A 21,800-nucleotide genomic window follows, 5' to 3' on the forward strand; every position below is an offset into this window, starting at 1 on the left:
ATATTATGCTGCTATTCATACTGTCATTATATTAATGCTGCTATCCTGTATATATTGTACATACTATTGTTTGAGTACTTACGATTGTTTTTTTGTACTTTTTATATTTTACATTTATATTTATTATTGAAACTTGCACCAAGGGAGTGGCACTCCAATTTCGTTGTACTCTGTACAATGACAATAAAGGCTATTCTATTCTATTCTATTCTATTTTCAGTCAGGTTTTAAAACCCTTCCTAGCAATGAATCTGCATTATTAAGGGTTTTTAATGACATCCTTCTGGCATGTGATTCTGGTAACCATGTTGTTCTTGTCTTGCTTGACCTAACTGCTGCTTTTGACACTGAAGACCACAATACTATAATTCCTCAATTAAGTGATGTGGTGGGTATTGGTGGCCAGTGTTGGGGAGTAATGGAATACATGTACCGCCGTTACGTATTTAAAATACAAAATATGAGTAACTGTATTCCGTTACAGTTACTGTTTAAAAAGGTGGTATTCAGAATACAGTTACTTTGTTGAAATAAATGGATTACACTGCGGTACTTTCCTGTTTCATATTGTCGCGGGTCAGGACTGTTTGGGTTTTGTTTGACAGCTACCTGCTGTTGTTCCAGGCGGCAGCGTTACGGTTGCCATGGTTACAGGGTGACCCTCTCTCTCTCTCTGCGCGTTTCCTGGGTGAGAGAGCACCTTTTTGTTGTTGCTGTTGTTGTTGTTGTGCTAAGCTAACAGGCAGAATGCTACAGGTATAGCTCTAAAGCATGTAGCCTGATGGGCAGTGTAGTCCGTGCTGCAGGGAGAATGGACCGTCATACCCGTTATGTGTCTGTGAGCGAGGGAGGGAGAAAAAGGAAAAGTACGAGCTGTCATCGAGCAGAAACGGGAGCTGGAAGCATGTAAATATAATAATGACGACTGCAGCCAAGAAGAGTGCCTGACGAGCCCAGCTGTAAGTAAGCTATTAAGACTCGACTGTACACCGTGTTCGTGTTTTCCTCCGAAACAATAAGTTCAGTTGCAGCAGCCTTTCAATGCCTCTCTCTGTCTCTCACTAGCAAAGTTGACCCAGACAACAGAGTAAAGCTATTTTTCGGCTACGAGCCCGACACGAACCCGACGTATTAGCCAGAGGTCCTTTACTACGGTTCGGAGCCGCGGACCTTCAGTAATAGTAATAAATCACAGCAATAGTACATTCATGTGTTAGGAGGTGGTGGGTAGGTGTATTGTTGTTGTTTGGGTTTTGTTTTCCTTTTTGGCATAGGTAGGCGAGGCGGAGCTTGATGGCATTCCGGCACACCTGCGGCACATCGGACGTCATCAGTGAGCGCTTTTATGGAGCCGAGTCACGGACGTCTGGTGTCGGAGTATTGCTGCTGTCACAAGTGGTAACGTGTTAGTGCAAGCTGAATCTGCTGATTCCACGCTGTGGAGCTGCATGTTTTAAGGATCCACTTTTTGCCTGCTTCTCTTTTGTTTTAGCCTGTTCCGCTGCCTGCTCGCCTGCCTCGTTTTTGGTGTTGGCTACTGTGGATCCGCGACGGAGAGCTACGTTCCATCAGGCTGTGATCACTGCAGCAGCTGTAGTTTGTGTTTCAAGTAAGCTCTCCAACTCTCCCCGTCCACTTTTGTTTAACTTTCGGCTATCAACGGTACTCCGTAAACTCTGTTTTGTTCCTCGTTGTCAGGTAGCTCCGGTGCGTCATCTGCCTACCTGCATACCTCGGCTTCATCTCATCTCTTCGGTGTTACTCTCCTGGCACATTTTTATCTGTCACTGTATATAGCCCCCTTCCTTGTAAATATTCCCTATTCTGGTATATAAACTTGCATCACAACTATCCTGTGCCCGTGTGTGTTTCTGCCACTTAATCCATCCGTGTAAGATTACCTAACATCATGTAGTTGTAAACAGCATGATAATATGTTAAGTAATCCAAAGTATTCAGAATACGTTACTCTCATGGAGTAACGTAATGGAATACGTTACAGAATACATTTTGGGGCATGTATTCTGTAATGGAATACATTTTAAAACTAACCTTCCCAATGTGGCAGGATGAATGTTATCCCTCGGTCCAACCCACTTCCAGCCATTAGGGGGCACTGGTATAAATAGTGGCCATTTGAGTGTCTCTGCATCGCTTGCCTGTGATCTCCTTTTTGGTCACCTGACTTCCTCGGTGTGGTAGAGATCGTTTGTGGGTTACTCCTCTGAAGTCTCCATCGCGGCTGGTCGTAGCTATAGAAGCCTCCTGAGCTATTCTGCTTACGTTCTATGACACGGCTTACTTGGTACGTAATCAACTTTTGTTACGCTCTCTGCCTTCTATTGTTCTTTTATAGTAATTATTTATTATGTTTCGCAGGAAGTGTGGGCCTTAGTTTTGCGCCAAGCTACGCGAACTGAAGTGCTGTTGTTTTGCCTTGCTGTGCTTTTATCGTCTGTTCCCGTTGTGAGATTTCTTTCCCCGCTGCTGTCAGCTTTTACAGTGGACGTCGGCGTGGACAAGGGCCATATGCATGCCGGTTATTGGAGTCAGCTGGGGTGTATATTGATTGACTGTTAACTTGTCGTTGCGTGACGGCAAGTTGGAGCAGTACGGCGATTCCGTTTGCTCCAGATTTTAGAGTTTTATCCAGATTGTATGTTGTTTTATTGCTTTTGATTTGTAGTTTGGATTTTTGTTACACCACTGGTGGAAGGCCCTTTTTCTAGCTGTAGATCACCAGTGTGGTCTTGCAGTTGGGTTATCCCCCGGTGCTACACATTAGTTTGTTGTAATATATTAAAATTTTCTTTGTTTCTTTTATTCAGATGCGGAGTGCCGACGTGGAGGAGACTAGGGTGCCTTGGTGGTGGGATCCCTTGAGTGTACACACCTGCCTTGTTTAGTTTATTAGTGTGAGTGTGTGTGATAGTGTGCTGCACTTGTGTTTTGGGTGTGTTTTCTTTCTTTAGTTTGTGTGTGGCATCCCTGCCCCTCCACTGGTAAGCCTCAGCTCTGAATACCTTTTTAAGCATATTTGTACTTGAATATTTATGATTGTGCTTTTATATGGTGTTTTAAATAATTATTAATAAATTGTTAATTTGTTGATCATTGAACCTCGTCTCTGGACTGAGTATAGCGAACTTAAGTGCCTTTCTGGTGATTTAGTGTTACTTTCAGTATTCTCTGGGTGAAATTCCCAGGGTAGTGTTGTCCTTTTTAAAACTGCAAAGAGTATTTACTTCTACCTCGTCTCGCCACACCAAAAATGTTGGTGGCACTGCACTCAATTGGTTAAGTTTATTTGTCAGAACTTTCTCTGTCAGCCTTCTCGGTTCCAAATCATCTTCTGCTCCTCTGTCATGCGGCGTCCCACAGGGTTAAATTTTAGGGCCACTGCTCGTTTTACTGTATTTATTGCCTCTGGGTTCCATCTTTAGAAGGCATGGGATCGCATTTCATTGTTATGCCGATGACTGCCAAATTCATTTGCCACTGAAGCAGAAGGGTGGCATCTGCATAAAACCTCTCATGACATGCCTAGATGGCATTAAAGCTTGGTTGGCTCTAAACTTTTTAAATTTTAATGAAAAGAAAACAGAGTTGTTGGTGTTTGGACCCAGTGGTCCCTGTGAGTCCTCCTCTGTAGATTTGTGACCCCTAGAAGTTTATTTTAAACCTGTTGTTACTGATCTTGGTTTTAAGTTGGACGTGATTTGAAATTGGAGAACCAAATCAGAGCAGTGGTGAAGTCCAGTTTTCATCATAGCTAGGTTTCATTTGACGTAGACGTGACGTCGATGTAAAGCGCGAAATTTGACTGGCGGTCGGAAGTGAAAAAGATAAGCGCAAAATCACAGACAGACAGTACGCAAAATGCCTATGTCCTGTTGTGTTTACGGATGCTCCAGTAGGTCGACCCGAGAAACTGATAAACGGTATTTTAGGGTACCAAAAATAGCCCAACGAAGAGGAGAAAAATGGAAAATTCTAACCGAAAAACGTAGGAAAAAATGGATTTTAAATTTACGTTTACAGTCGGGAGGAGCAGAGTCTGCCAATGCCCGTGTCTGCAGCGACCCCTTCGTCAGAGGTAATGTTATGTTTGCAAACGAACTTATTAGCATTAGGTTGTCGTTAAATTCTCGTTTACTTAGTGCTTTTAAGTTAGTAGTCTAATATTGACTTGATTGGGACTATAGGCTGCCCAAGTGCTTTGGATGACGAAGAGTCGGAGGACTGGGCTCCGACGGTCAATCTCGGCTACGAACGAAAACCCAGATCGGAATCAGTTCTCAAACGAGAGAAAAGAATGAAGCTTAAGGCAGAACAGCATCGATGTGCAGAGGCGATTTTGGATATGCAACAGACGGCTGAGAGCCCGGATTTGAGTGTGAATGTGCAATGGCACTTTATTTGAAGTAACATGTTTATTCATTAACTCTTTCTCAACAGCCTATAGAGAAATCATTATCTAGGTGATGACATGACTGAATAGTTCTACCCTCTATCTGAAAAATGCATCTGAGTGTCATGAGGGATCTAAGGCAATCACACAAATTCTTAGCTGATGAATTCTTAGCTAAAAGAAAACACTCTCTCCCCACTACTACTGAAGTACACCTGCAAAATGCTAGGTGTGTGTGTTCTCATTGCAATAACATCCTACTTAATTAGGCTACTAACCCTGCCATACAATTGCAATGAGCTGCAATCACTTCTCCATCCTCCTTTGCAATTACCCAAGTCTTCAGAGGTGTCTCGTTAGACCTCTGAGAATGGTTTACCTTGAAACAAACAACTGTCACTCTAACGAAGTCCTAAGGATGTGGCATGTTTGTTGACGTTAAAGCCGCTACCGCTAACTGTTAGCGTGTTTAAGATAAAGCAATATAAGAACAAACACTCACCCTTGCAAACACCAAACTGTATCCATCACGGAGACGTTTTGTTCCAAGGTTGTGGACCCACCCGCTGACAAAAAAATTGTACGCCTCCAGACTCTTGAAAGCTTTCATTTGCTGCCTAGTGTAGTAAGAAGTCTGGAGGACCAAGTAGTTGGTGATATCCACAGCCTCGATAGTAGGCAAATCCTTTACTTCTGTGGTGTATTCGGACATTTTCAAAGAATACGGATCACGTCCGATATATTTTTTAACTATCTGTTTATATCTCTCCCGAGAAACGGGGTCTAAAGTTGCACAATAGCTGCTCTCCTGACTCTCCACAGTGTCCTCCATGTTTACTCAAAAATCGCGCTGCCTCCGCACGTCATCAGAACCACGTGACCGCAACCCAACTATTTAAGGCGACTGGCAAATCTTTTCTTTCACAGCAGCATTTTGAAACAGTGATCCATGCTTTTATTTCTTCCCACCTGGACTGTAACGCACTTTATGTGGGGGGTCAGTCAGTCATTGCTCTCACGTCTGCAGCTGGTTCAAAATGCTGCTGCACGACTCCTAACAGGAACTTGTAAAAGAGAGCATATAACCCCTGTGCTGGCCTCCCTGCACTGGCTGCCTGTGTCTTTTAGAGTTCATTTTAAAATTTGTGCCGTTTGTCTTTAAATGCTTTCACAGTCTTGCCCCGCTTTAGCTCTCTGAGCGTCTTAATCTCCACACACCGTGTCAGTCTCAGGTCAGCTGACCAGCTGCTCCTGGAGGTACCGAGATCCAGGCGGATTTTATTTTTTCTTTCTTTTATTTGGCTTTTATTTATACATTATGTAATTTTATTGGGTGAGTTGGATTTCACAAGGAAGTCAAACAAAATGCAGTAATTTGCAAAACATGCTGCTAAACACAGCAGTACTACAAATTATTCCACCTGCTGAAAAGTGGATCTAATGTGGGCGGACTCACACTTAGCAAATAAACCTGTGATGTGAGAATGTAATCAAACTGTTGATCAGAGGCAAAGTAATTCAAAGTTTATGATGCTATCGTCTAATGTTAGCTTACATGATGTTAGCTTGTAAACTTATGTTGTTGTCTGGGTCTCATGTCTGATCTGATGATAATAACTGTGACAACACAGATTAAATAAAGGACGTTTGTGGGACTTCTTATGTTAGAACTATAACTTCAGTTAAGGAGTGAGACGTAAGGTGACAAGGAGAATGAAGAGAATGAGAAAGAAGTAACTGGGAAGAGAAAATGAAAACAAAAATTTGAAATGATCAAATTTGTGTTAACAGATGATGGTGATTTTAAAAATTCAAGTGATTTAAAGTTTTTATCCTATTTGTTGTTTTTTTCATATTGTTCTATTTGCAAGAGGTTATTAATAAAACAGGTTCTCTTACTGGTTTCTCTTTTTGGACGCACTCTCTACAGCTTATCACATCCAAAATGGCGGATGTCAAGTACAAAACCTCGACAGAAACAATCAGCAAGAATTTTAGCATCAGTCCAAAATAAAACTGTCCAACTACAGAGTTTTAAAATCCAACTAAACTATGAACAGAGATCTTTTACAAATAGGCTATTGATGAGATGACAGTGGTAACAAAAACGTACACATCCGCGCACACAGACAAAATGGCGGGAGAGCGTTTAACGGTCGACCTCATGAGTCCGTTACCGTGAACTATGGAGCGGCAGATTTGTGCTGTAACTGAGCTGCACACAGCTGATGTTAGCCAGGAAACATTACACACTGCTAACGTTACCTTCACACGGAGACGATCAGCGTCAGGCACAAACACCAAGTTCAGAAAAGAGGAACTTTGAGCAGGAAGGAAAGAGTCAGAGAGGCGTTTGAGGACACGTTTACAACCACGAACATCAGAATCTGTCTGTGCTGCAAGTGCAAGTTGGAAACTCACTAATCTCTGTCATGTTGTCCAAAGATGATTTATTTCTGCTGGTTTTCCTGTTTGAAACACAAACGTGTGTCAGCACTTTGTTGTTCTTCATCCTGCAGCATTTGAATATTTCAGGAGTAAACTGATCATAAATTCATGAAGTCATGACTGAAAGTGCAGACTGAGAGTGGATCACATGATGTCTAAGGTGTGTCATGTGACATGTTCAGTATTGTCACACATGTCTAGATTGTCCCTGATATCATAACTGCTCAAACACTGATGATTATATTTGAAGAATTATTCCTGATGGCAGCAAAGTTTGAATGGAGCTCTCTGTCTGTGCTGATTTGTCGCCCTCTGGAGGTCAAAGCACAAACTGCATGATGTCACTGTAACCACCACAGTGACAGGAAGTGTTTTTATGACTGAAACACTGAAATGATGCTAACGGCTGTCGTTAGGCTCACTGACAGCAGTGCTGATGTGTTCATGTCCAACACTGGCTCAGGTCAGACTCCTTCATCCTTCTCCAGCGTGACTGTATCCTTCTGCAGGCGTTTGCGCTCCATAGCAGTAGTGCCGCCGTACCATGCAGTGATGCAGCTGGTCAGGTTGCTCTCCACAGTGCAGCTGTAGAACCTGCTGAGGATCTTGGCCAACATACCAAATTTCCTCAGCCTCCTCAGGAAATACAGCAGCTGCTGAGCCTTCTTGACCAGCTGTGTGGTGTTCAGTGTCCAGGTGAGGTCCTCACTGATGTGGACGCCCAGGTACTGCTGCTCACCCTCTCCACTTCACGCTCCCGGGTAAACAGCGGCTGGTGAGGCCTCTTCTTCTTCCTCGTGTCCACTATCATCTCCTTTGTCTTATCAGTGTTGAGGGTGAGGTTGTTGTCCTCACACCGTGACACCAGACCAGCCTCCTCTCTCCTATAAGCCACGTCGTCCTCTCCAGTGATGCGACCGATCACTGCAGTGTCATCCGTGAACTTCAAAATGATGTTGTCTTTGTTGGAGGTGACACAGTCATGGGTGACCAGGGTGTGGAGGATGGGGCTGAGGGACGCCAGTGTTTGTCTGCCAGTCAAAAAGCCCTGTAGCCAGTCACAGAGGGTGGAGGGTGCAGGCCGAGTGTAGCCAGTCACAGAGGGTGGAGGGTGCAGGCCGAGTGTAGCCAGTCACAGAGGGTGGAGGGTGCAGGCCGAGTGTAGCCAGTCACAGAGGGTGGAGGGTGCAGGCCGAGTGTAGCCAGTCACAGAGGGTGGAGGGTGCAGGCCGAGTGGTGCCAGTCACAGAGGGTGGAGGGTGCAGGCCGAGTGGTGCCAGTCACAGAGGGTGGAGGGTGCAGGCCGAGTGGTGCCAGTCACAGAGGGTGGAGGGTGCAGGCCGAGTGGTGCCAGTCACAGAGGGTGGAGGGTGCAGGTCGAGTGGTGCCGGTCATAGAGGGTGGAGGGTGCAGGTCGAGTGTAGCCGGTCACAGAGGGTGGAGGGTGCAGGCCGAGTGTAGCCGGTCACAGAGGGTGGAGGGTGCAGGCCGAGTGTAGCCAGCCACACAGGGTGGAGGGTGCAGGCCGAGTGGTGCCAGCCACACAGGGTGGAGGGTGCAGGCCGAGTGGTGCCAGCCACAGAGGGTGGAGGGTGCAGGCCGAGTGGTGCCAGTCATAGAGGGTGGAGGGTGCAGGTCGAGTGTAGCCAGTCACAGAGGGCGGAGGGTGGAGGCTGAGTGTAGCCAGCCACACAGGGTGGAGGGTGCACGCCGAGATGTGCCAGTTACAGAGGGTGGAGGGTGCACGCCGAGATGTGCCAGTTACAGAGGGTGGAGGGTGCACGCCGAGATGTGCCAGTTACAGAGGGTGGAGGGTGCACGCCGAGATGTGCCAGTTACAGAGGGTGGAGGGTGCAGGCCGAGTGTAGCCAGTCACAGAGGGTGGAGGGTGCAGGCCGAGTGGTGCCAGTAGTAGAGGGTGGAGGGTGCAGGTCGGGTGTTGCCAGCTTGTGAGTGAGTTTGTGGGATCACAGGATTGAAAGTCAAGCTGTAACCAACCAAAAGTACCCTGATGTAGCATTCTTTGTTCTCCAGGTGGGAGAGGTAGTAGTGAAGGGCAGTTTTGCCACAAAACAGCACAACTAAGGACTCAGAAGCAAAACATAGAGATTGAAAATGTGACGTCACTCAGGGGTAAAACCGCAAAGAATTCTGGGAACTCGTGGCAAGAGGTACTAGCGCACGCAGGCTTTCAATTGAAATCAGTTATACAGCGATAAAAAGAAACACAAAAAATGGCAAGAAGCTGTTGTATTATTAACTGCAATAGCCGGTCGCATAACAGCCACGGAAAGCCGACGGGTAAAGAGATCGGTTGTTATCGGATTACGTCGTTGAAGAGAAATTGTTCGAGCCATGTTTCCGAAGTAACAAAGGCGACTGGATTGCAGCCATTCAAAGACCAAATATAACGTCCCAGAACACTCCAGCTCACAGGTTAGTCTGCTCCAAGCATTTCCACAAAGGTCAGTATACTGTTGTAGTTAATGCGTCATTTTTCTTAACATAATTGGTGATATAGGTTACAAGCAAGTCTGGCGCTGAACAGAAATTTTCGCGCTATGCTCCTTTATTTATTGTGCATAAATAGTGAATTGTCCTGACACAATATTGCGTTTCACTTCTGTTATTATGGTACATTGACAAAAACATTTTATTCACAGGATAAAACAGTTGTTTTGTATCACTAATTGCCCAGTATGATTACAGCATACAATATTATTGTCACTGCTACATTTCTGTAATGCTACCAGAAATTATTTCCACTACTAATTAATTACCATTGAGCTCAAAGGTCCTATTAATAAACGGTTAACGAATGTGTATTTATGAAGACGATTTGTGAGACTGGTAAACTTATGATACGTACGATGGTCTTTACTTTCTACACGGTGCATTTCAAGGTCCTGTACCCATCCGTCGGTAAACTGTACCTGGGCTTGTTGCAGTGACCTGAAGTTACTAAACTTCATGAGTGTATGCACTCACTCCAAGAACCGTATAATTATAAATATGAGCGTGGTGAAAGTTGGGCAGCACGCTAACGTATTTTGTCCCTCTGTGTGCTCGTAAGGGTCTGACCCTTTCACTGGTTTGATTTTTTTCCTCGTATCTTTTCTTTGACTTTTCATCAAGTCTGTCTTAGTATGGACCGGCATTGTTCTCCTTTGTTTTCTACATACCTTTTTGGGGGGCAAAGAAAAAGCAAGAATTTATTGGAACTGAAGAATGAACGTTTTGCGGTGCTGCAAATGCTTGCATTTGATGCGGTACTTGGATTGTTTTGCCAGGAGTTCACGGCATGCAATGCGCGAAAGTCACGTGGTCTGTCAATCTCTATAAAACACAACAAGTTAAAATGCTGGGTCACAGAGACCCGTGACAGACTCACCTTTAACTGCCCAAGACTGCGTCTGAATCTTTGGACCAACTTCAGGGATGAACTCAGTGATGTCAGTAAGACAGAAAAGGTTTTCAAATCAAGCTCACTGGGTGTGTTGCAGACTATATAGTTAGTGTAGTTGTTGTTTTGTGTGTCAGTTCTACTACTAAGTGTCACAGTTGCTACAAAAAAGCCTCCAAGTAATAATAATTTACCTTCAAATCGTTCCTCCAACTCATTTAGTCGCCATTCAAGCAGTTTGTTTCTTACAAAATCATCCAAGAAATGAACCTGAAAGATAAACTGTATATTTAACCAGACTAGATCTTTGTAACACATTTCTGTGTCGTGTTCCTGTTCCACACAGGTGCAGACTGTGGAAATCTCTGTGGCCATGTAGTGGTGAGGTTGCTACCCAGTGTGGTTATGGGGTTTAAATAGAGCGGCTATTGGACGAATGTCACCAGTGTCACCAATTTTCTACAGAAATATATTTCAGAAGGTGCTGTTGACATGAAAATCTCACCAGATGTGGCAACAACCCATCAAATCCACACATGCAAAGTAATCAAAGCACACGTTTCCATAGATTATGTGTAATAAAGAGAAATAAGACAGGGAAAAAGTCTTGAACACACTTGCTGCAGTTTGTTTAACACTTTGTACAAAAGCCTTTGTGTATGATGACAGCATCAAGATGCCTCCTGGTGGACAAATTAGTCGTACGCATGGATTCTGTGCGCTGTGGGCGTGGCTCTACACAAAGTGACAGATAGTCTCCGAGGTAACCACCATGAGATGCTCAAATGCTCTTAACTTGCACATCACATGTGCTCAGATGTTTCTCCACATCAACAGGGCCCCTTCTATAAACTGTGAGGATTCAGGTCAATGGAAGAAGAAATGACATAAAAGTTTCTATTAAATAAACTGAAAGTAACAAACCCAAAGCAACAAATGAGTTTTGCATCAATCATTGGTTTTTAATTTGAGATCTACGTAAGAATGCTAATCACAAACTGCTAATGAACTTCTACCATGGAGATCCTTCTGCTGCACACTGTGGTTCAGCTGCTGTGGAGGACAAGAGGAAACTGCAGAGGGTGGTGAGGGCAGCAGAGCGGCCCTGGGCCCCACACTAACCTCCCTCAGAGACATTTATATACTGGCAATGTCGTCCTCAAGGACCCCTGGACACTCACTCCACCCCCACCCCTTCCCTCTGGTAGGTGCTACAGGTCGATCAGGTCAATGACAAACAGACTCAATAAAAGGTTTTACCCACATGAACTTACAACTGTGTGTGTGTCGAACAAAGATGTGAAGCAGCATGAGACTCACATGTGATGCTGTCCTACATGCACAGAACTAAGTGACAAAGTGATCATGAAATAAAGAAATGTCCCATCACAGATGTTTTGCTGACAGCTGTGTTCAGCTCACAGAATAAAGAGTTTGAGTCCCTCACTGACTCAAACTCCTTCAGTGACACTTGCAGCCTTGCAGATTAGTTTGCTGATCCTGATGCATCTCTGGAGCTGATGCTGTCCCCCAGCAGACAACAACAACATAGATGCTCTCACTAGTCCACTTTACCCTCTAATCACATCTCTGACATCTGACAGGTTGCTCCAGTAGAGACTCTTGTGCAATGCCAGGTGTTTGTGTTTGTATTTGTCTGTAGGTACACATTAGATATGACCATAGACGCACACACACAAGTGAACACAGGAGCACAGATGGTTTCCACCTGCTTCCCTCTTTCTTCACACAACTGTGAGGATGATGAAGAGGTTTCAGGACGAGGTGGTCAGCAAGCACAGGATAAAGCAGGGCCATGAAACTCTCTCGTGCAGCAGATGTTTAATAAGACTCAGCTTTAGGCTTCTTTTCCCACCTGGCAGCAAAGTAACAGCTTTTTTATACATTTTTATACGTCATCTGTTGATGCTGCAGAATAAAGTCTGTTAACAGAGTGCAGGATGTGTAGAGCAGGTCCAGCTCTCCCTTTACTGTGTCCACTTTCATTAGCCCTTGTAAAGTGACACAGAGTGCATGTGTGTCTGTCAGCTGTTGTTTGTTGTGAAGGATGGAACAAATGAACACACACTTTTAGAGAAATCTGAAAAAGCAACACGTGCTTGGGCTCCTTCTGTGCTCGTCTTCATTAATGCTGATCTTTCTTTCCTGTTTGTTCTTTGGCACAAGCTTCAGTCTTTTCTCCCAGGGCTCCTTCACACTTAGAAACACACCTACATTCATTTATACACAAACATCATGAAACAAAGGCTTTGTAAAAGAGGACATGAGATCCTCTCTGAACAGCACATTCATATCAAACACAGGACTGAACAGGATATACTGAGTCTGTGGTGTTTTCATTGTTACTTGCTGAGTATTTTTCCAGTGTTTGAAATGTGACTCAAGTCTGATTCTTCTACTGTGTGTGAACTCTAAGCAGCTGCATTAAACACCTGCTTTTCAAACCAGGCTCAATCCTATGACTCTGTGAATGTAGATGTAACCCAGTGTTAATTTGGTTATCTGATATTGTGTGATATTCAGTATATATGTATATTGAGTGTTATAAAATGTTTTTCAATGATTTTGAGTTTTTTTAAATTGCTATAGGGCTTTGGAGTTGACGTCACGCCGCAATGCATTGTGGGAGAGCAGCTCCATTTTCGGGGTCTACAAATCAAAACAAACACACTGTTTTGGAACGACGACGACAAGAAACATGCTTAAAAACAGCTCAAAAGAAAACGGACGGTATAGAGACCGATTGCGTCCAGAGGCGAAGCAGCGGTACTTGAAAAAAATAGAGTGCATCGCAAATCTGGACCCATATGAAATACGGCAGTGGAGTAAAGACCCAGACAACTTACCGCCACTGTCCTACCCCGATATCTTCACGTATCTTGTTTATGCAGTAAGCGCTTACACAACGAACCAGTTTCGTAATTACAAGTCACTGGAGGCGCACATCCAATTTACAAATGGCTGGGTGCAAGATTTGGCTGTTTTCAAGCCGCCAAACTCTGAGTACGTCGTCAAAGTAAGTCAGCTGGAGTGCATTGAGTGAAATAGCCATTTTCCACCCCCCACCATAATTAATGTTATACAAACTTATTATTGAACTGCTAAAATTTCGTTATCATATTATATGCCCGTAATTGTAAAGTACATGCAAATTAACACATTGATAATCGGGCAAATTATTAACGCCAATTTGTGTCCTTCCTGTCTCATTTCATTTATTGTCTTTACATCAACCAATCAAGTCACTCCATTCGATGTTTGATCGCAATTTCTATAACTTCCGAGACCACCAACGATGATATTATTCAGCTATAAAGTGTGATGTGAACATATTTAGAACTTACCGGAATGAAAATGTCTTCAGCACACCAACTGATATCTGGAGACGTAACAGAACTTGATATCAGCTCGTCTCACGGCTGCTATCCAGGCTAGACGCCTTCGTTTGGTAATATCCAATACATGAGCTCCTTCATGTTGCTTCCAGGTTGGGAAAGCATAAAAAGACAATCCAAACTTATTCCCGTGCCGGTCGTGCGATCGAACATTGCAGCCGACCACACAGCAAGTACGAACCATGGCTATGCTTTCGCTCCTTACTTAGACCCCCAAAATGGCGGATCGGGCCAAAATCCTTTCCACGCCCACCCCCGTGACATCACGCTCCAAAGCCCTATTGGTTTGCGGCTGCTTTACGACAGTCGACTGTGGTAGTACATCCTAGCGGGAGGGGCTATGAGCTCACGTGGCTTGTAGCTGTGCCAGAGAGCAAGCTTGGGTGAGCTAGCGGGGAATATCTCCTTCTGCAGTAGCCTTAAAAAAAGACTATTGTTCGTTCTCCTGCCAGACGCCTCGCTGCTGTGCTGCCTTACTGCTGTGCTGTCTCACTGGTACCATTAAAGGACAAGCGGCTGCCATCCCTTCATCCATCCGGACCTTGATTATTTGGACCGAAGTACTCACACACACGCCCGCACTCAGTGCCATACACTCTCTTTATTTTGCTGGCCAGCTAATACCATTGTTTTTTTTTTTGTTTTGTTTGCATTCACAAAGACTATCCAAAGACATTTTGGTTATAGGGCTTTGGAGTTGACGTCACGCCGCAATGCATTGTGGGAGCGCAGCGCCATTTTCGGGGTCTACGAATCAAAAGAAACACACTGTGTTGGAACGACGACTACAAGAAAGATGCTTAAAAGCAGCTCAAAAGAGAATGAACTGTATAGAGACCGATTGCGTCCAGAGGCGAAGCAGCGGTACTTGCAGAAAATAGCGTGCATTGGAAATGTGGACCCGTATGAAATACGGCCGTGGAGTAGAAACCCCGAACACCTAGCGCTACTGACGTCGCCTGATATATTTTTGTACCTTGTCTGTGGAGTCAGCGCGTACAAGTCGTCATTCAAACAAAGGTAAGTCAGCTCGAGTACAGCGTGTGAAATGCGTTTGATTTCCCTGCAAACATTCAGATTAGTGCAGCATAAATTCATTCATGAGGGGAAATTACAGTGAGAACATGTGGAGGCTGTTAGAGGGATAACATAGTGAGTTCAGTGCATTGATGTGACATTGTCCTGAAGGATTGTTATTCTCTATGGTTAAAGAAATTGCACTAATTTATTCATATTTATTATAAATAATCCTAATTACACACACTGTAAACCCCAACAGTCTACCTGACTTATAAAGTTTGTGGATATAACAATTGAAATTGCTCACAAAGTTAAAACAACTTAAAACTTTTCTGTTCGGTTAACGATTCAAACAGTTATAATTGTACATGGCTTAGAAGTTAAGAGTAAATACTGCTTTCTTAATTATGATTTTTGAGTAAATGTTTTTTTTCCGAGCTCCGCATGTGTACGTCATGACGTCATGACGTTTTCTCTCCAACCTGAACGACGTTGACAGAAAATTCTGTTCAATATGGCTGCCCTTCTCGAGCGACTGGAGAACACATTTGGAGAAACTTGTAAGTAAAACGGAACCTTTGTTATGTTTATTTTTTCCGTAAAAGAGCAAGTATATTAATATGTTGCAGGCAAGAACTTCTTTTCGAATGCGCTGTTGTGTTAAAAAGCACAGATCCAGGTGGTGAATTGTTGTTCGCGCTCTTTTTCAAACATAGATTATGTCGTCTGTTTTACCCGATTAAAACACAGTTTTACTAAGAATCACACATAATTGGTCTTAGTGATGTTTTAACGACCCCTTGCCAACGCAAGAAAGTTGGCGTTTTTACAACAGCAGCCTCATTGTTCGGCAGGTTTTTTTCTTCTCATTAGCATCATTCAAAAGTGACTTAGCTAGCAGTGGCAACTTCTATCTAAAACAATTGAAATATAGCAAGGTGTTGTATATTTAGTGTGCTAATAAGGTTTTCAATATTTTTATTTTTTCTTCCAAGCCTGAAGACCGAAGACAAAAAAACAGAAAAAAAAAATTCAGACTGCAATTAATTTCAGGTGGAGACAGTAAACACAGGTGAGTTGAAAGATCTATTGAAGAGACCTTTCTTCATGGCCATTAGAACATTTTTAGGTTAAGACCTGTGTCATGAATCGCTGTGCGGCAGGCAGGAGTTGGACCCAAAATGCAGGACTCAGACTCAGGGGATGAACTCAAAATCACAGCTTTAATTGCTGGTCACAGAAAACGAGCATACAAAACTAAACTGGGAAAATATAAACTCACACCTTGCAGAGAGGCACACGAGGAAACACATAGCTCGAGGGACGACACAGCACTGACTCAGAGAAACATGAGGGGAATGAGACACAGAAGGAGAGCACAGCTGGGAGAAATCAGAACTGACGAGACAAGGGAGCAAAGTAGGATACACTCACATGAGACACAGACCTTCAAAGTAAAACAGGAATTAGCACAGATGCAAACTAGACTAGGGGAGACAGAGCAACTAAGAAGCACAGAGGGCAGCTACTAAAGAATATGCTGGGACAACAAAGAGAACTAAGAACATAATACAAAAAACTCAGAGGCACAAGAAACTCAAAACACTGGGTCACTGACCCAGGACCGTGACAACCTGTTTTTTTTTTTTTTTAAATCATGCCCTGGCTTTGTCACACTGAATCATGGCTCCCCCCATTACCATTTCCTTGTACTTCTTTCTACCAGTCTATTTTATTTTGTGACATTAACATCTTAAATGTACCCCTAATTATTAATAGCTGTGTTAGTATTTATAATGCATTTTTTTTTTATCATGTGCAGATCTACCAAGGGTCAGTGGCACAGTTCACCTTTTGTGGTAAGTTATAACACTTCATATGTGGTCACATAAGTAAGTTGTTTCATCAGTTGTTCAGTTCTTATAAAATGTTGTATAATTGTACCAAATCACTGAGGATACATCCAATGTGTAAATCACAATCAACAATTTTACTGTGATATTCGCTCGTGTTTAGAGAATCTCCATTATCTTTGTTACTGAGTTTCCATTTTTATAGGGCCAAATTTGTATTAAAAATTAATATTTTCATATGATGTGAAATGACTCAATCATTTCTAATTTTTAGAAGAAACCATTCATTAAGTCCCTTAAGGTGAAGATTTCATATATTGATAATGATAAAATTAACACAAATTAAAAGTTTCACTGATAAACACACAATTTTTCCTTGCTTTGAACCCCATGTTCTATATAGATTACAGCTCTGATCTGGAGAACACTATTTTAAAATACTGTGTAGGGGTTTTGTCAAATGATTAAGAAACAGACTCTCTGTCACAAGAGACAGAAAGGTTGTATCTTAAAAGAAAAGTCTCCAAAATTTAGTAGAGTCTGATGTCATGCAGTTTCATAAACATGTATTCTCCCCAAAGAATGACACCTGAAAACTTTGCGTTAAATGAACTTTTCTTTTCCCTTTTTAGGAGGCGCCTGATATCAACGTGAAACGCATTGCAGTACTTCGTGCCCTTCCTGTATACCTGTGGGAGGAGGACCCAGAATTCTTTTAGACATGTAATGTAAGTGTATTTTTGCATTACTTAAATTCTGCCAGTAAGATAAAATGCTATGGATTTTTTTAAAATACAATTTAATACCCTAGCAGCTACCAAATTGTACAAACAAAATACCCTCTCTTTAGAAAACCCTCACACACAAACACACACAGGTCAGGAGCAGGGCACAGGCGTATCACAGCACTATGGCTATGCTGCAGGTGGCCCAAAAACCAGGCTGAAGTCAAGATTTAGTTTCTTTTTGAGATAAAGTCATGAAATAAAAAATTACTTTTTTTTAGAAAAATAACAAAAATACAAATTATGTAATGCAAGAAGCTAACACGTTAATGTACATTTTTCAAAAAAAGTAGAGTACCCTAACTCGTTACAAAGTAACCCACTACACTGCTGAATGTTTTGCTAGATTACAGGTCATGCTTGTCACATTCTCTCAAACCAACCTTACTTATTTAATTGGGGAAATCGTGGCTCAAGAGTTGGCAGTTTGTCTTGTGTCCTTGGGCAAGACACTTCACCCGTTGCCTACTGGTGGTGGTCAGAGGGCCCGCTGGTGCCAGTGTCCGGCAGCCTCGCCTCTGTCAGTGCGCCCCAGGGTGGCTGTGGCTACAATGTAGCTGCATTCACCAGTGTGTGAATTTGTGGATGACTGAATGTGTAAAGCGCTATACAAATACAGGCCATTTACCATTGATACTGTGTCTATTCCAGGCGGACGCATTGGATGAGTCGACCCTCATTGACACTTCAGTTGCCCTTCTCACTGTGGTTACCGACAGCGCTTCCCAGTCCAGTCCATTTTACTTCCTCAAGCATGGCTGTTGTGGTGAAAGGCGACTAGGTGATGCGTGATATTCCCAGATTTGCAAATGCATTTGCTTTATTGTTTGGCTTGATCTATGCTCTGCATTTAGACTACCCCAGGAAGCTGGTTCACACATTTGCCTTTGTCCAAAATATCTTCATGGGGCTTGATGACGGCAAACCCCTGAAACCCCTGCCTACATGCTCTTAAGGAATATAAGGCAATGTTTGTTAGGACATGCACTCTGTTACTGAGCACTTTGTTTGAAGCACTTTAAGCACTTTAAGTTTACTACAGGCTTTGGGTGGATTTAACTCCATCAGTTTACCGTACTTTTTTTTTTTAGTAGTCTACACTCAAACATTGAAACATAAATATCTTTTAATTAATAATCAGATAATTTGAGTTTAGGTTGTAATATAATTGCATTGTGTTGCATCAAAATAATAAACTACAAGAAACACAAAAATATTGAACTTAAAGTATACAGTCTTTGAGTAAAGCTCAAATAATAAAATATAAAATATAATTTAAAATTTTTAGGTTAACAATAAATACAAATTTTGAGTACCCCCATACTTAGAAGATATGAGTTTGTGTACTTAAATCTTTTGAGGTAATCAGTTTCCACAAAAGTTTTAAGTTCAGTCAACTTGTTTGGGTTTACAGTGCATCTTGCTTCCATGTTTGTATCTTGCGTCACTAAAAATACATTTTATTTTAGTTTTATACATTGATTAATGACCTGCAGAATCTTCTTATCATATTAAGTGATTCATAATTGTCACTTTATGCTTTCTCCATCTTGAAAGTGATGACATCCTTGCATTACATACTTTAGGTTCATTTTCTGCAGGCAGGTTTCTGACAGAACAGGCAGATTTACACTATAACATGCAGCGTTCTATAGATGGACACATAAAGAAATGAAAAATTACATGTATGTGCTAACTTTCTAAACACTTTGTTACATTTATGATAAAGTAGATGAAACACATTTGTGTCGGCCTTGGCTCATTAGTTCTTGTCTTTAAATGAACTTTGTCTGTGTGTGTTTCAGGTCCTGCACTGTTAAAAGACTGAATGAACCAGCGTTGCAGCCATGGGTCACTGTGAGCATCACAGGGAAGGTTGAAGTCGCCCACTGCAGCTGTATGGCCGGAGTCGCAGAGACCTGCAGCCATGTCGCTGCTCTTCTGTTTAACCCTTTAAAGCCGATTGGAGCTGACACGCTCCATTTTGCGTAACTATTTTTAAATCCCGGTAGCACTGCAACCACGTAAGCTAGCGCAATAATTTTTTTTGCATATGAAACCGGAGGAGTTGTACTTACATCTTATGCCATCAGCTTGTCCTCGGTCACAGTTTCCTTCCACATACAGCTTTGCAAAAACTGCATAAAAAGCACTTGCAGCAACAAAAACATAATATTCCAGAAACACGCTTTGCCGATCCGATCAGCTGTTTGTAACACTTCCTACGTCCATCAGCGTGAACTATCGCATGTCCGCCATGAACTGGCCGAAACCGGAAGTGACGTCATTTTGCGGAAATTTAGTTTTTTACGATCGGGGCCTTATGAGCCTATACTTGTGTTTTTAAAAGTTATGTTTCAGGTTATGACTTTCTGTGTCGTTTCTGGGATGCTTAGGACTCATATTGCACTGCTGGAAATAGTTTATTTTGATGCATATGCTGCTTTTTTGCAAATTTGCATTATAATATTTATTTTCGTTTTTCCTGCAGTATATGAAAATTGGTGTATTTCAAAAATAAAACTATGAAGGCACTCAAAATAAATTTCCTGTGGTGGGAAACTATTTTGTGCAACTTTTTTGTATTTACAGTTTTGAGGGATAAGCCTCTTAAATTTCTCTAACTAGAAATATATGTTAAAAAAAACAAAAACGATTTTCAATTTTTTTGTACTTTATTGCACTTTTTTGCAATTTATGTAATTACTATGAACCTAATGCAGACATATTATTAAAGTTTGGGCTATAATGGTTGTATTGATGTATAGCAACTTGAAATGCTCCCAAAAATGGCTCCACAGCATGTAAAAATATAATATAAGCTCTGGCGGACTTGGTTCTATGGTAGGTCTTAAAGGGTTAATGTAGAAGCAAGTGTTGATCTGTGGCACAAGGACTGTTACAGATGAACCTGCATACTGGGTTTTGCTGGGTAATGTGACCAAGATACAGCCAGAGGTTGGCCATAAGATAGACTTCTCCTCTTTAGCTGCCCAAAAAAAGGCTCTTGATCAAAGCATAAACAGACCATCCGTAGTGACAGGTAAAAGGAGCCGTCCTCAAAACAGAAAACTCCGACCTGCTACTGTGGAGGAGTTGTCACTGCTATAATGCCATAATGTTTTTTCTAGGGGTCTAGATTTATGCCTGTAGTGCACTGCGGTGTAAATAATTTGCATTTACTGAATATGTACTGACTGAGTCCCACTGTTCAAACGTTGAATAAAGAAACAAACTAATTTTTGCCTCTTTTTTATTTTATTAAAACCACCTTATAGAACATCACATCAGTTACATGTAGAATCCATGTCATTTATAGTTTACAAATGACAAAATGTTTACACAAAATCATGAGTGTTTACATGATATCACCCACTACTAACATTATTTACTGTATCTTTTGAAAAAATACAGCAATTTTAACAGCACAATACTTAAGAATATTTAACAGGAGCAGGTTTCATTTTCCCGGGTTTTATTATCACACTGTTCACCAAAACGCAGCAAACCTTCACCATCTTATCCAGGAGGGTCACCTCTTCACCCTCACATGGAGGTAGTAATCTGATTGGCATGGTGGTATGTTTGAAGCAGGTCCCTCGTGTAGCGCTGGAACTCAGTCACGATGTGTTTCATCCATTTCATAGGCTGGTTTGCTGCAATAATGCCAAATAATTAGCAACTCTATAAATAGAAGGTAGTTCTGCAAAATCACTCAGTAGGATGTTTGTTCTAATTTGCTATGACCTCAGAGCGCATAGAAAATAAAACTAATAGGCTATAAAGAGTGATATGAACATATTTAGAACTTACCGGAATGAAACTGTCTGGAGCACCAAGATATTTGGAGATGGAAGAGAACTGCACGTCAGCTCGTCTCACAGCTGCTATCCAGGCTGGACGCCTTCGTTTGGTAACATCGATACACGAGCTGCCTCATGTTGCTTCCAGGTTGGGAAAGAATGAAAAGATAAACCATTTTCAAGCTTATTTTCTTGCTGGTCGTGCGATCGAACATTGCAGCCGACCACACAGCAAATACGAACCCCAAAATGGCGGATCGGGCCAAAATCCTTTCCACGCCCACCCCCGTGACATCACGCTCCAAAGCCCTATACAACATACAAACAGATGAAGTTTACAAAAGAACAGAACATGAACATACAGAACCAGGAGTAAAAAAATTATGATATGAGTAGGCGAAAAAAATCAACATATAAATATTGTTCTGAGAGGCTTTTTGTTGGTTGAGTCTGAAATTGATTGTATGTACAATTCATATCCTTATAAAACGGCAGAAATATGGTGTTTTATTAATAAACTTACATTTATGGATATAAAATAGCTAAAAGTATTAACAAATATTTTATAAAAAGACATTTATCATTCTTCCTGGGGAACTTAAAGAAAAAGAATAAAACATTTTCCATCGTAAAAAACTCCCTTAAAATATGGACAATAACA

General features: G+C 42.1%; 2 long non-coding RNA genes across 2 annotated transcripts; both read left to right on the forward strand.

The window, feature by feature from the left end:
• The first annotated feature begins 1,280 nt into the window (after positions 1-1,280).
• Positions 1,281-3,119, forward strand: LOC120730597. Its single transcript, XR_005695149.1, has 2 exons — positions 1,281-1,609; positions 1,699-3,119. It is a non-coding gene; the product is annotated as an uncharacterized LOC120730597 (long non-coding RNA).
• Positions 3,120-14,945: 11,826 nt separating this feature from the next.
• On the forward strand, positions 14,946-18,404 carry LOC120730598. The gene is made up of 5 exons (XR_005695150.1): positions 14,946-15,258; positions 15,694-15,770; positions 16,521-16,557; positions 17,184-17,279; positions 17,988-18,404. It is a non-coding gene; the product is annotated as an uncharacterized LOC120730598 (long non-coding RNA).
• Positions 18,405-21,800: the final 3,396 nt, after the last annotated feature.

The sequence above is a fragment of the Simochromis diagramma genome, unplaced genomic scaffold (genome assembly GCF_900408965.1).
Source record: "Simochromis diagramma unplaced genomic scaffold, fSimDia1.1 OVJJ01000291.1, whole genome shotgun sequence".
NCBI lineage: Eukaryota > Metazoa > Chordata > Actinopteri > Cichliformes > Cichlidae > Simochromis > Simochromis diagramma.